Source organism: Citrus clementina, unplaced genomic scaffold (assembly GCF_000493195.1).
Source record: "Citrus clementina cultivar Clemenules unplaced genomic scaffold, Citrus_clementina_v1.0 scaffold_2, whole genome shotgun sequence".
Taxonomy (NCBI): Eukaryota; Viridiplantae; Streptophyta; class Magnoliopsida; order Sapindales; family Rutaceae; genus Citrus; species Citrus x clementina.
In genome coordinates, this window is record NW_006262688.1 from 28,591,164 (window position 1) to 28,604,508 (window position 13,345).

Here is a 13,345-nt window from a genome sequence, read left to right on the forward strand (position 1 = left end):
GAATCTAAATTCCACATTATAATATATATTTAATTCTAATAAAAATTAAATTCTTATAAATTATGGTAAATCAAACAAAAGAAATAAAAAAAATTAAATTACTTTACTTTCCCCTTTCCTCTCCAGCCAACCAAACACCACCTTAGGGTTGATAAAGTGCGGAACGAGACGCGTTGCTTATTCTCGTTGGCCGAACTATGACAACTCTGCTAATAAAAATTTACCACGCAATCCATCGCGTGCCCTTGATCAAAATTCTTTAACCAGTATAGCTTTTTTATAATTAACGCTTGGACGGATCACACATCCGAATAGAATTTTTGTAATGAAGATAATGATAAGATTTTGACACCATTTCAAGTCAAGAAAATTAGAAGTCCAAAGTCTCCGATGACTCTGTTCCAGTGCAGAGAAGCAAAATGATGTTGCTTAAAAAGAAAGAACAGAAAAGGAGTAAAAAGACAATAAAATATAAAGAAGAAGAAGAAGAAGAAGAAAAGTTAGATTCAAAGCAGCATTGGAAATATTGTTAACGTTCACACTCCACACATGCAGAAATTTAGCTATTGAAAACGACAAGTTACTGCCATAAAGCCATGCGATTTCTTTGTCAGTCGTCCCAAAACGAATCAACTATTTTATCATTAACCGATAAAGGATCAAAATAAAAGCATAATTATTCCCTGGCAGCCAACTTATCTCATTCAGATGAAACGAATGCGAGCTAGTGCAAGCATAGCTCACACTTACGTGAACAAATTTCGCACTTCAAACCTCTTTTATCATCTCACTAGATGTCTCGGTTATGCAAAACGAAATGAGAGCTTCTCGTTAAGACCGGAGGTGAAATAGAGAAAAAGAAGGAAAAAAAAAAAAAGGAAACTAAAGTCATTTCTTTATCTTGAATTCATAACAAAAGCAAAGTACATGATAGGTGTAAGAGATGCATGCCCAGCAGCACTACAAACAAATCCGAAGTCCAAACCCAGTAACAATTCGAGATCCCTACTTAAAACAAATCACAACCTAGCTAGCTACCTTGTATGCATCCCTTACATCCCATGTTCATAACATTAACAACCCAAAAGAAAAAAAGCACTAGTTAATTAGGACAAATATGTAAAAGAAACAAAACAAGCTAAGGTTAAACATGGAACAAAAACAAGGAAACTAAATTAAAAACAACAGAAGTTAAAAGTAAAATCGGACCGCTACCCTCAATTCCCCGCAATGCAATAATGCCGCTCTCCCAATTCTGCCCCCTCTAGAGGCTAGAAACTCGGGAGAGCGCAATTGCAAAGCATGTTGTTTGTGTGTTGTTGTGCCATCAGCTACCGTCCATATCTACTAAAGAACCCTTTTCGACCGTGCCTCCACCTCCTTCGCCACCAGACACCCCAGCCACCGTGGCGGCGAGCCTTGATGAGCATCGTTGACATATGACCTTTAGTGAAAAGAACTATAGTGTCAGTCAATATGCTTAAGATAAATTGTGCATTATGAGCTCTAAAACGAAGTGCTAAGTACTAGCTTTTTTTTTTTTTGAATGAAAGTACTAGCTAGAAAAGAAAAGAATGTGGTGGATATAGAGGGCTAAGGGGACATGATGGGTCGTATATAAAGGCGAGACTAGCAAGTAGCTTTTTGGTGTAATGTGAGTGGGTTGTTTTTCTAATTATATCTCTAAATTAAAATTATTTTGATTTATTTATTTTTGTTAAAAGTGAATGTTGAAAATATTGGTCCAAGCTGGGGGTTAAGGGCATGTTTGTGGGGAATGCAAAAAACTCCACTAACTCGATTTCCTAGGTTCTTGGGAGTTTTCATATTATTCTCATGGATGAGGGAGAAATTAAAAAGTGGCTTGGCCATTGATGGGGTTTGTTTGTCTGTGCGTGTGAACCCTGAACCTGGCACTGGCTCTTTGTATATTTATAATTTCATCCATTTTCACTAAGCTCTAGTCTCCAGACAAAAGTCTTCATGGATAACTTTTTAGTTTTATTACCTTATTATTGAGAGCTGGGTAGTGCAGATGTAGATGATAGTGCAATGCAACGTATGGCTAGTCATCACCTAGAGTCTTGTGCATATTTGGTATTGGAAACAGACAATCTTCCACTTTCTTCCTTATGCATGTTACAAGATGATTGAATATAGTATTAGACTTGTACAAATATCATCCCAATATATATATATATATATATATACTTGTAAAATTATTTAGTAGCGAAAGCCGAATATTTTTAGAATATTACTGGGGAATTTTTATTTTTTTTTAAGTAAGAAGATAAAGTCTAAATTAATTATTTTAATCTTGAAAATATTTGTATTGTTTTCTTTCTTAAAGAGCACCTTACATGCATTCATACCTGAACTATGTATAATCTACAAAGATTATGAGCTGGGCTGCCCCATAGCAATGGTGCTTTCCTTGGCTAATTAATAATTAACGAACTATTAATTAAGTCCAGCTTTGTTGAATTTTTTATATTCATTAGGATTTGCTTTAATGAGTTCCATGCTTCCTACCGCAGGAGAAGATTATATTACAAACTTGCATTAAATAAGAATAAGAATAATAATTTCCAAATGCAATAGTCAATAATGTATCTTTTTTTGGTTTCAATTTTGCGTTAAACTATCTATCAACTTTAGTATGAAATCAACGCTGCGTTAGGTGGTGAGGTGCTTGAGTCTTGACTTCCAACTCAACAAGCATGCTCTTTTTGACATATTATTGTTGATATGATCGAAAAGAAAAGAAAGTTTTTTTCTTTCTTTAAGACGAATAATAATTATTAAATACTGCAGATTTAAACTTCATCTAAAGCTTATACATGAAACATAGGTTGAAATCATAATGATTTAAATTATTCCATTGATTGGAACATGATGTATGGTTAATACAATTAAACCTATATATGCATCTATAGATCCGCCTTGTTTCTATTCTCATTTTGTAATGCTCAGCCCAAGGAGTAATGATTCGGGTATATCCTTAATTGATATAGAGTAATCATTGATCTCTAGTAACCTCAAGTAATTTCTCATTTTCAAAGAGAACTCGTTTTCAATTTTCCATGATGCACGATGAATTGTCCATCTTTTACAATTAAAAGTTACAAAAAAAAAAAAAGGGACGTTACATTTTGTCAAAATGAAGTGGGACACATATCTTTTGAATTCGAGAAATAATTGCCATGCCCATTAGATCTTTTATATATGTATCTACCTTTTTGGTTGGATATGGATGTCAAATAATTTTCGACATGGAAACATCCTTTTAGGATTGGAGGAGCAACTAATAAAAGTTAAAACAAATGGGGCTAGCAGCCTAACGCGAATCAACTTGCTATAGATTTGTCCATGACAAGAAAACAAAGAAAGATATATGTGCACAAAGTCTAATAGGATCATAAGTCAGCGCTTAGATTTCTTTTTTGTTTCTCTTTTTTTCCTGTTCACTCTTGTCTTTGCGCCACGACTTGGTGGACTGTCATTATCTTCTTTTGATTCTCACCTTAACTTTAACTTGAATTACATTAGAGTTTAGATGGGTAGGGATAATCCAAATAAGGATTAAGATGAAAGAAAATTCTAATTATTTGTTAACACATCCAATATAAATAAAACACTGAGATGAGAAATGAGAAATTAATTCCTAGGAAGTAATTTTTTTTTTTTAATTTTAGGGTCCAGCTACGGTGTAACTGTGGTACCGTGCCACAATTGCATCTAGCCGTTGGATCCACTTGGATGAGTAGGGTTCATTAGAATCTAACGGTTGGGTGTAACTGTGGCACGGTATCACAATTGCACCACAGTTTTTTCCTTAATTTTATTGAGAGTTGGCTAATAATGTCGTCATTTTTTTATCCCCGAAAACTAATTAGCAATTTTTCTGGGTAATCTTTTAGGTTTACTAGAAAAAAATCATAAATAGTAGGAACTGTAGGGAATATTGTGTAATTTTTTAATAAATAAATTAGATTTTTGTATGATTCAATCGTTCAAATTCAATCGGTTTTGTATTTTTTTGGCCAAAATCTTTTGAAAGTTGACTCCTGTTGTTCTCACTCCTCACCTATGATGGAGCAATAATTTTAAGTGGGATCCGTTACACGAACACCAAGGACTCATGACTAAACATCCCAGTTTCAAACTTTTTTAAGTGCTCCACTTTCTTTTTTGTTATCGAATCCCAGCCGTCCGTTTGTTCTCGTGATCCATTTTTGTCAATGGGACACTGTGCTTACCTCATCACAGCACCATTCTTTCGTAAAAATGACAAATTGGTGAAAATATATACGCGAATGCGCGTATTTTAAAAAATAAAAAAAAGCAGTCCATCCAAATAATACCAATTTTTTTTTGAAGAAATAAGAGTAACACTACTTCTGTAGTTTTAAATTTAATTTTTATTTATTTTCTTAAAAAATAAAAGGATAAACAAAGTTGAAACTAATTTTATTTTCCTTAATTATCTAACAATTTAATTAATTTTTTATTGCAACTAATCGTACAAATGATTTGCCAATGCTAAAGTAGGAAAAAAAACAAAAATAATAAAAAATGATGATGTTGATAAATAGAAAAAAAAAACTTTTGTTTAAGATATTTGTAAGCAAAACTGAAGTGTGGGTGGGTATTCATTACGGATATTAATGAAAAAATAATCAATCATTGGATACTCGAGGCCCCTAATCTAAGGATTAAGCCAATAAATACGAGAGGAGCCCCACAAAGTGCCATGTGCCCATTCGCTGTCTAGTAATTGGCGGACAAAGAGCGGCGCATGAGCCTCGAAATATTTACAGCCTCAAAATAGAAAATTACACAAAATAAAAAAATGGGGCCCAACCCAGCCCAGCACAAGCCATTTTCGTCAATCTGGCAATATACGGCGATCTAAAGAAAATTATAAAAGAGTTAAAAAAACAGAGCAACTGAGATAACACGCACGCCTCTACATTGGATCCAATGTTGCTTTTTTCAAAAAAAGAAATTAAAAAAAATTACTGTGGTTATTGGTAGCAGGTGAAATACTGAAACGTAATTAGTGGGGAGAAAAGTTAAAGAGTAGGTGGGCCGCGGGTAAGAAATTGAGGGCCACATGTGAATACGAAATTCATTCTTTCGACAAGCTTTCAAAATTAATTAAACCATCTTATTCTCAAAGTTTATTATGAAAAGACATCTTACTGATTTTTGAATTCGTGCGTTTAATTTTAATTGTTAGGTCAATGGTTTAATTTTGACGGAATATATACAATTTAGGCGAAGAATAATGTTGTACATAATAAATAAATAAATGTAATAGAAGTAGGAAATCATGCAGCGCTGCTTATGGCGACATGGATAGGAAGATTGGTTTGACTCCACGGATTGTTGAATTGAATTATTTGCTAGTCATATAATTTGTGTTGGGTCATCAAAGTACTCGTAGTGAGTTGTTTTGGGTTATTACTGATTTACAATGTTTAATTTTGCAAAGCAAGATTTCAGGAATTGTCATATTTATTTAAGAAAGCAAATGTTTTAGCAAAATATGCGGTTAGATGCTGTGGTAATTTTGTATGGAAGAATTGTCACGACATCTGAATTGTTATCTTTGAATGTGTACTCTCTTGAAATAATGAATTTTTTATTTTTAATAAATAAATATGATAGAAATAAGAGTATATGCCTACTTCCGATATGAATATGTCATGATTACTTCTAACTTTTATATAAAAGAAACAGAATAACACTTTCAAATAAATAAGATTTTGAATACCATTTGATTTCTTCTAAATTAGTCAACTGCCAACATTTATATATATTAAATCATTCAGTTATACACGTGAACGACCAACTAAAAATACAGTTAGGAATCTAAGGAAACTCAACGTGAATTTAGACAAAAATTTATAACATGCACAAGGAGATATGTTAAATTACCGTTGTTATTTTTATTTTCATTTTTCATATTGTGATTATCTTGCATTTTTATTTTATTGCAACTAATGACTACTAACTTACTAGTATCATGATTTAATAGATGAAGCAGAAAAAGTTAAAATAAAAATACGAAAAACAACAATTACGAAAAAGCTGGAATAGCTCAGTTGGTTAGAGCGTGTGGCTGTTAACCACAAGGTCGGAGGTTCAAGCCCTCCTTCTAGCGGAAAGTGCTTTTTCTCTCCCGTCACAAACATAAGATATTTATTACAGAACACTACTAGCTCTGTGGGGAACTTATGCGGTCACAGCAAATTGCAATATATACTTTTGCACATAAGCATATGTAATTTTATTGCAATCAAAACATGATATTTGCTTCCATCGGCAACTTCATTAACAAAAACTCAGGTAGCGCAGAACCTTCCCAGTCCCAGCAAAGCAATGATTCAACCAGCAGGCATATCTCATAGCTGAAGTTCAGACTGCTTCTTCGGTGTGAACAAATTACAAACATGAAGATACAGATGGGTCAGTAGTTAATTCAATAACGATAAAGAAATTCAAGCGCACTCATTTGCGGAAGAAAACTAGTACTATCATTCAGCCATAAAGAACATTTCACAAGCCTTCAAGTACAATCGAGTCTCTCATAAAATGGTGCCACATTGCGAGTGCGTCTTGCTACAGAGCACTGACCAACTGACATGAAAAAGAAGAGAAACCATCCATCAAATAGCTTACATAAAAGCTTAGTTCACATCCAAAATAGTCTTGCCATAAACAACATGCCGAAACATTTCCTACAAGTTTAGGTAATTAGTCATCTTGGAAAAGCACTTTTTTTTTAAATAAAAAAAATTAAATCATCTTTGCTTTAGTCCCGTCCAAGCTGCTCGGTACAAAAAATTCCCGGCTTCTTTCTCTCCCTTTCACTTTTATCACTGAAACAAAACAAGAATTTCACATGCCAAAGAGTAAACAATGCCAAGAAAGCATATTGATAAAGGTTTCATTGAGAGGGAGTCAAAAAACCCGCCCAAGCAACTGAGCAAGAATCCCCCCTCCCTCTCTACCTTCCCTTTCTTTGTTGGTGAAGACGCAAGTGAATATATGTAAGCAGTCAGGCAACCGACGTTAATAGTTGAGTTTCTTATCCAGGTCCTCTTTAACTGTTGATAAGGTAATAAAATACAGAGGACTTAAGTGAGAGATTTCTGAAATCTTAGAAGTTTGTTATCACTTATCACTGTGAAAAATTGTTTATGAAACACTTCCGCAGGGCCACAAAACAAACAAACGAATTGTATTCGAATTAAATAGTAAACGAATTGGATCAAAATTTCACTGATTCAGATTCAATTCGTTTAATAAACGAATTGAAATCTCAGATTTCGGATTCAATTTCTTTATTAAACGAATATTCAATTCACTTCATTTCATTCGTTTAACATAATTAATAACGAATTGAATCGAGTTTGAATTCGTTTATTATCCATTTATGCTATAACGAATCCATAATGAACCGAATTAAATATGAATTTATTTATAAAAATATAATTAATAATAAAAAATTAAACAAAATAAACATAAAAAGACCACAGATTTATCATCCTACAAACTACAAACTTATTATCATTTATAATTATTATATTGGCTTTCAAATTCTAAAATTTTTCATACATATTTAAGAATAAATAAGTAATTTAATTAAACAAATAATGAGCGAATTTTAAACTAATGAAATCGTATTAATTTATCACCCATTACGACTTATTTATTAAATAAATCTTAAACGAATCAATATTTTTATATTCGGATTCGATTAGTTTAATTAACGAATTAAATCAAATTCACCTATTTATTAAATAAATTAATTTTTTCAAACCCAAACTTACTTAATTTGTATCCAATTGAAGAGAATAAATGAGTCTTTAACCAGATTGCCACCTTTCTCCTTCTAATCTTATTAGAAGATTCTTATTTTTGCTGACGTACATGCAATATCGCAATTGCACGAGTTAAAATAAAAGTTTGGAACCTCTAACCAAAAAAAAAAAATATTAGAAGGTGGGTGGGGCACGTGGGCTTCTTTTAAATATGCAGTCATGGAGATATGCCTCATTCTCCGCGTCAAGTTTCAATTCTCCATTTTATCGTTTCGGAGTTATAAAATTTATTTTGACGGATGTGCTTGATATTTTGCTTACAGACGTGCGGCTTCAGCCGAGCCGCATAACTATTTAGTTTGTCGTTATACAAATTTGTATAATTTTTTACTTCGACCCTAAGCAAGCAATTTGATTGCTTAACTAACTTTTTAAGCAATCAAATTATTTATTTTATTTTTTCGATATAGTGACTACAGTTCGAGCCGCGTCCAAATCAAACAATTGCAGAATACACACGTCTAAAGGACGAACTAACTGACATTCAAAAAAGGACCAAATATTTTAGACCGCAAAATGGAATTTGAAAGTAGCTATACGTTTAAAACTTGAGACAAAAATCAATGACCTATACAACACCGACCAACCAACCAACCAAAAATTCTATCAATATTCACATCAGATAATGATAGAAATATTCTATATTCGTATCTGATAAAAACTAAACACATAATACTTTTTCACTATCTTATATAGGCTGCCGCTTAGTTACGTGAACGTAACTTGCGTCCCTCTCACAACTACAGTACCCGACCCCACCAGAAGTATTGTAGCTGTGAGAGGACCGTAAGTTACGTTCACGTAACTTAGGCCCTCCCTCTTATATAACGTTAGGGGTTCTTTCCCTTCATAAACCTGCAACTTCAATAACAAAATAGAAGGCACAGATTAGAACTGGCCTCGGGATTTAGGTGCAGCCACCAGAATAAAAGTAGAATTTAGGCTAATTATTTGCTCATCTATGAACAAGTGTAAGCAACAACATCACATTTGTAATTAGAAATGGTACATCTTCACTATCCTTATCAGTATAATTTCCTTGACATTCATGATTTTTTTTTTTAATTTTTATTTAGAGTATGTTAACCATCACAACAGATTAGTTGAACCAAGCTAACATCACGAATTTAATAGAGCATGTGTATTGTTGTAGAAAATATTAAATAATCAAGAATGAGAGCAAGAGCTATGGTCCCCCAAGAATGGGGAGCACGAGAGTGATGCTCCTTAAGGAGCAAGAACCATGGTCCCCAAGAATAAGTAGCAGGAAGCATACTCCTAGAGAGCAGAAACCATAGTCTTTTGAGAATGAGGAGTAGAAATCATGGTTTCTAAAAGTAGAGAATGGCAAAAATCATGGATTCTAACCCATGGGGACCCTTGACCCAATTTTAGATTATGAACCGCACAGAAAAAGCAAAATCCAAATAAGAGGCTATCATTGAATCAAATCCAGCAAAATAAAAGTCAAAGAAGGACATTGCTTAGGGCATAAGTAAATTAAATAAAATTTGACACAAATACAACTTATAAAAAAATAAAAATATTTTATAATTAAAATTCTAGACGATAGATGAGAGTTAAAAAAAATTTAAATTTGAAAAAAACTTTTTCTATATAAGGCTATAAAAACATAGGTCTCCCATAGTATGCGACACCCAAAAAAAGTAGTAAAGAAAAAAAGTTAAATTGTAATCGCAATCTTAATAAACGATATATTTCCTCTATCCGTGGACGTAGACCAAAAACCAAACGTTAATTTTCTCTGTCTTTTTATTATATCTCCCTCAACTAAATTAATTCTCTAATTGACTAAAAATCTGCATCAACAGTTTGCCATCGTCTGTAGGAAGCAATATAAATACTATTATTAAGGTCGCATCAAACCTTCAGTAACCATGAGTCAGCGCAGCCACAATAGCGAGTTGCCACCAGTTCTTAGTCCACTAAGAAGGCAACGCAATAATGCTGGGTCACATCATTACTTAATCCAGAAGCAAATTAAATAAAATTTGACAAAAATACAACATATAAAAAGATAAAAATATTTTGTAATTAAAATTATAAAGAATAGAGGAGAGTTAAGAAGAGTTAAGTTAGAAAATGATTTAATTTATAGAAGATTATAAAAGCAGAAGTCTCTCATAGTATATGACACTAAAAAATAAAAAACAAAGAGGAGAATTGAATTACAATGTTAATAAAAAATTTATTGTCTCCACCCATAAACATATGCCGACCACGTTAATTTTCCATGTCTTTTTATAATATCACCCTCATCTAGATTAATTCTCTAGTTTGCGTCAACATGTATAATGCAACGTACATAAAAAATTAATCCTGAAAATTTCAAAAGTGATGCACTTGGAGTTGCAAGCATCCATTTCAAAATTATCACATTATCGCAACCTTAATTCAGTGGTTACACTTTGCAAGACAATGATCAGTGGTTACACTTTGCAAGACAATGATGCACTTTCAAGCGTATCATCTTACTTTGAGATAGTTGAGAACTTCATATTGTAAATGGCACACTTGCTAGAAAAAGTTATAGATGCATTTGGGACTGCAGTGCAGTTCTCATATATACCTTATTGCTGCAGAAATTTATGCCACATCCCATGGATTAAATTCGAAAATGAAAATAGAGCGGATTGCAAATGGAATTGTACGGATTAAACTCAATAACATATAATTGATTATATTTTCAACTGAAACAACATTGCAACTATGTTCCTTATCTCATGATTGTTGAAAATCAAAAAGGTCAACAAAAAGCCAAGGACACCAACCATCCATATGATATGGACTTTGCATTAGGTAAACTCTTAAGTTTGCTGCAATGAAATCAATATTCTAGCCTGATTTCAAGGCAATTACCTATCAACTTTAGGAATAAGGGTAATGAAAGTGATTCATTTTACATTCCATATATTACCAGCATACAATTTCTTACAACACTGTAAAAATCACAATTAAATAACTTGGAAGTATGGATTGCATGCTCAATCCACACTAACTGCTAAATGGCATTACTGATTGGCTTGGCCTTAATTTCAAGAGCAATGATTCGTAACCCACTCATGGACCCCACAGACCAAGTGAAAAAAAAATGAAAAAATTAATGAAGAAAATGCCTGGTGGAGTTCATCGGTTCGATAAATATCATCTCCCAAAATTCAATCAAACTACCATCGAGTCAACAACTATGTAAAATCGCCCACCAGACTCCGATACCAAAACCTCATCTCCTAAATCATCGACCATTACAACAATTTTTCTACAACAAAGATGAATGCCATATTGAGATGAAAATTTGGGGATTGTTATTGGCATGAGTACAATTATATATTCCTGTTGGATTAAAGGCACACATTATAATATTCTTGTTTTAGTTGTATCCATCTTTATATTTGCCAAAGACTTATCCTACAGCGCAAAATGTATCCCGCGACCAAATTGGAACATGCAAAATTTACAGTAAAACCCTTGGATGAAGCTGTAAGATATTATAATGATAACATCCTAAAACTAGTGTTTGGAAAATTTGCAGCACCCTCCAAAGAGAAGAAGAGATCCTTTCCGAGTTTCAATGATACATGCTTTAACATTAAATAACGTATATAAAAAGCAAGCAATTTTCTCCTTTCTATATTACTCATTGATAGACCCTTACCAAAAGTTAAGGCTTATAATGTTCTAATTTCAAGGGGAAAAAAAATATACACCCCATGGAAACAAATATAACTGTGATTAGATCTCACATCAATTGCTAATCACTTAAAATAAATAATATATCATCAAATAGACTACCTTTTTCATCCATCTAATACTAGATCTGAGCCTATAAAGCGCTTGGTGTTAAAAAAAAAATTATATATATATATGAGGAAAAAAAAGGGGGCTTTGAAGAAGGAAAGAACAGTGAACTTACCAAAACAGTAGCGAAAGGCAGGTAAAGAGAGGAAGGAACTGAAGAAAATCTTAGGGATGGGAGGTGTGGGAAAAAAATTGCTTTCTTTCGTGAAGAAAGTTATTATTTTCCCAACTCACCCATCTCCAAGACTTCCCCCAGTCCAGTCTTCTTCCCATGCTTCTCCTGTTGTGTGTCTCCTCCACTCGTTCTTATCCCTCCGTTGATAAATAAAGTGATTAAATAACTACAGCCCCGACAAGCAAAAGTAAAGAGCCAGGATGTCTGAGACATAAAGGGTTGGTGATTGTTAAATAAGCCAGCTGTATTTGAAAACCAGCTTTGGTTTTGTGTGAAACCGCTTCAATTGAGTCAGCATTTCAAAACAAAGAATAATTTTTATTGGGGTGTGCAGCTACTTTTTTTATGGGCACACGAAAAAGTCTTTTGGAAGATAGTAAAAAGTAATAACGTGGGGTCTGTACATGGCATAAAGTCAAGAGGTGTTCAAGTACACTAGTGCGTGAGGACAGGGATTGCACAGGGCCAGATTGGGCCGGGTTTATCAAAATATTTGTTTTACTAAAAGACTTTAAAAAATATTTTTTAAATAAAAAATATTTTTTCTCTTTAATTTTATAAAATTATTTTTTAATTTATATTTTATTATTTTTTATTTAAAAAAATGTTTTAATTATCATTTAATTTTCTGAGAATAACATATTTTTTTACTCTTATTTTTATCATATAGATAAGTAAATATATATTTCAAGAGTAAAAACTTAATAGAACTTTTTAGAGATGATCTAACACACTCAATATATTCAACGTAATATTAAGAGTCCTTCTAAGTTTTATCATGTGCAAATGAATATAATATAGCTATGCATAATAATTAATATTTCTGGGTAGGCAAAGTCGGATTGGGTTTGGATAAATCCAATTAAATTTGATTTGAAAAAAAAGTAATCCAAATTTAATTTGAATTTATAATATGATTGATTTGGTCTAATCTAAATATATTTCGAATTGGATTGACAATTCAAATTGTGTTCAAATCAGATCGGGTTATGATTATCTGTGGATCGAATAGCGTTTGACAATTCAATTTAGGTTAATTAGAATGGATTCAGACAATATTTGAATTATGGGTATTTTTGAGCATTTTTTGTTTATTTTGAGTTTTTTTTAAAATTACTTTAGTTATTAGAACATCACATTAATGTAATTATCTCAATTTAGTTTTTTTTTACCCTTTTTCAACAAAAAATGAAAACCACAGCTATGAAATCAAATGAATAAAAATTAAAATAAATTATTACTGTCTGATTAGGTCATGTCGAGTAAAATATATACTTGATCGTATTTTGAAATTGAATCAGATTAATCACAATTCAATCGTGTTGTAATTTTCATCTGCATATGATCTAAACTTAAATTTCTTGGATCAGAGTCAAATTATTTGCCCACCCCTAATCAATATCTCTAGTTTTATCAATTATTTAAAATTTCTCATAATCTCGCTTGCGGTGAAAAACGT

General features: G+C 32.4%; 1 non-coding gene across 1 annotated transcript; it reads left to right on the top strand.

The window, feature by feature from the left end:
• The first annotated feature begins 6,095 nt into the window (after positions 1-6,095).
• TRNAN-GUU lies at positions 6,096-6,169 on the top strand. Its single transcript has one exon. It is a non-coding gene; the product is annotated as a tRNA-Asn (tRNA).
• Positions 6,170-13,345: the final 7,176 nt, after the last annotated feature.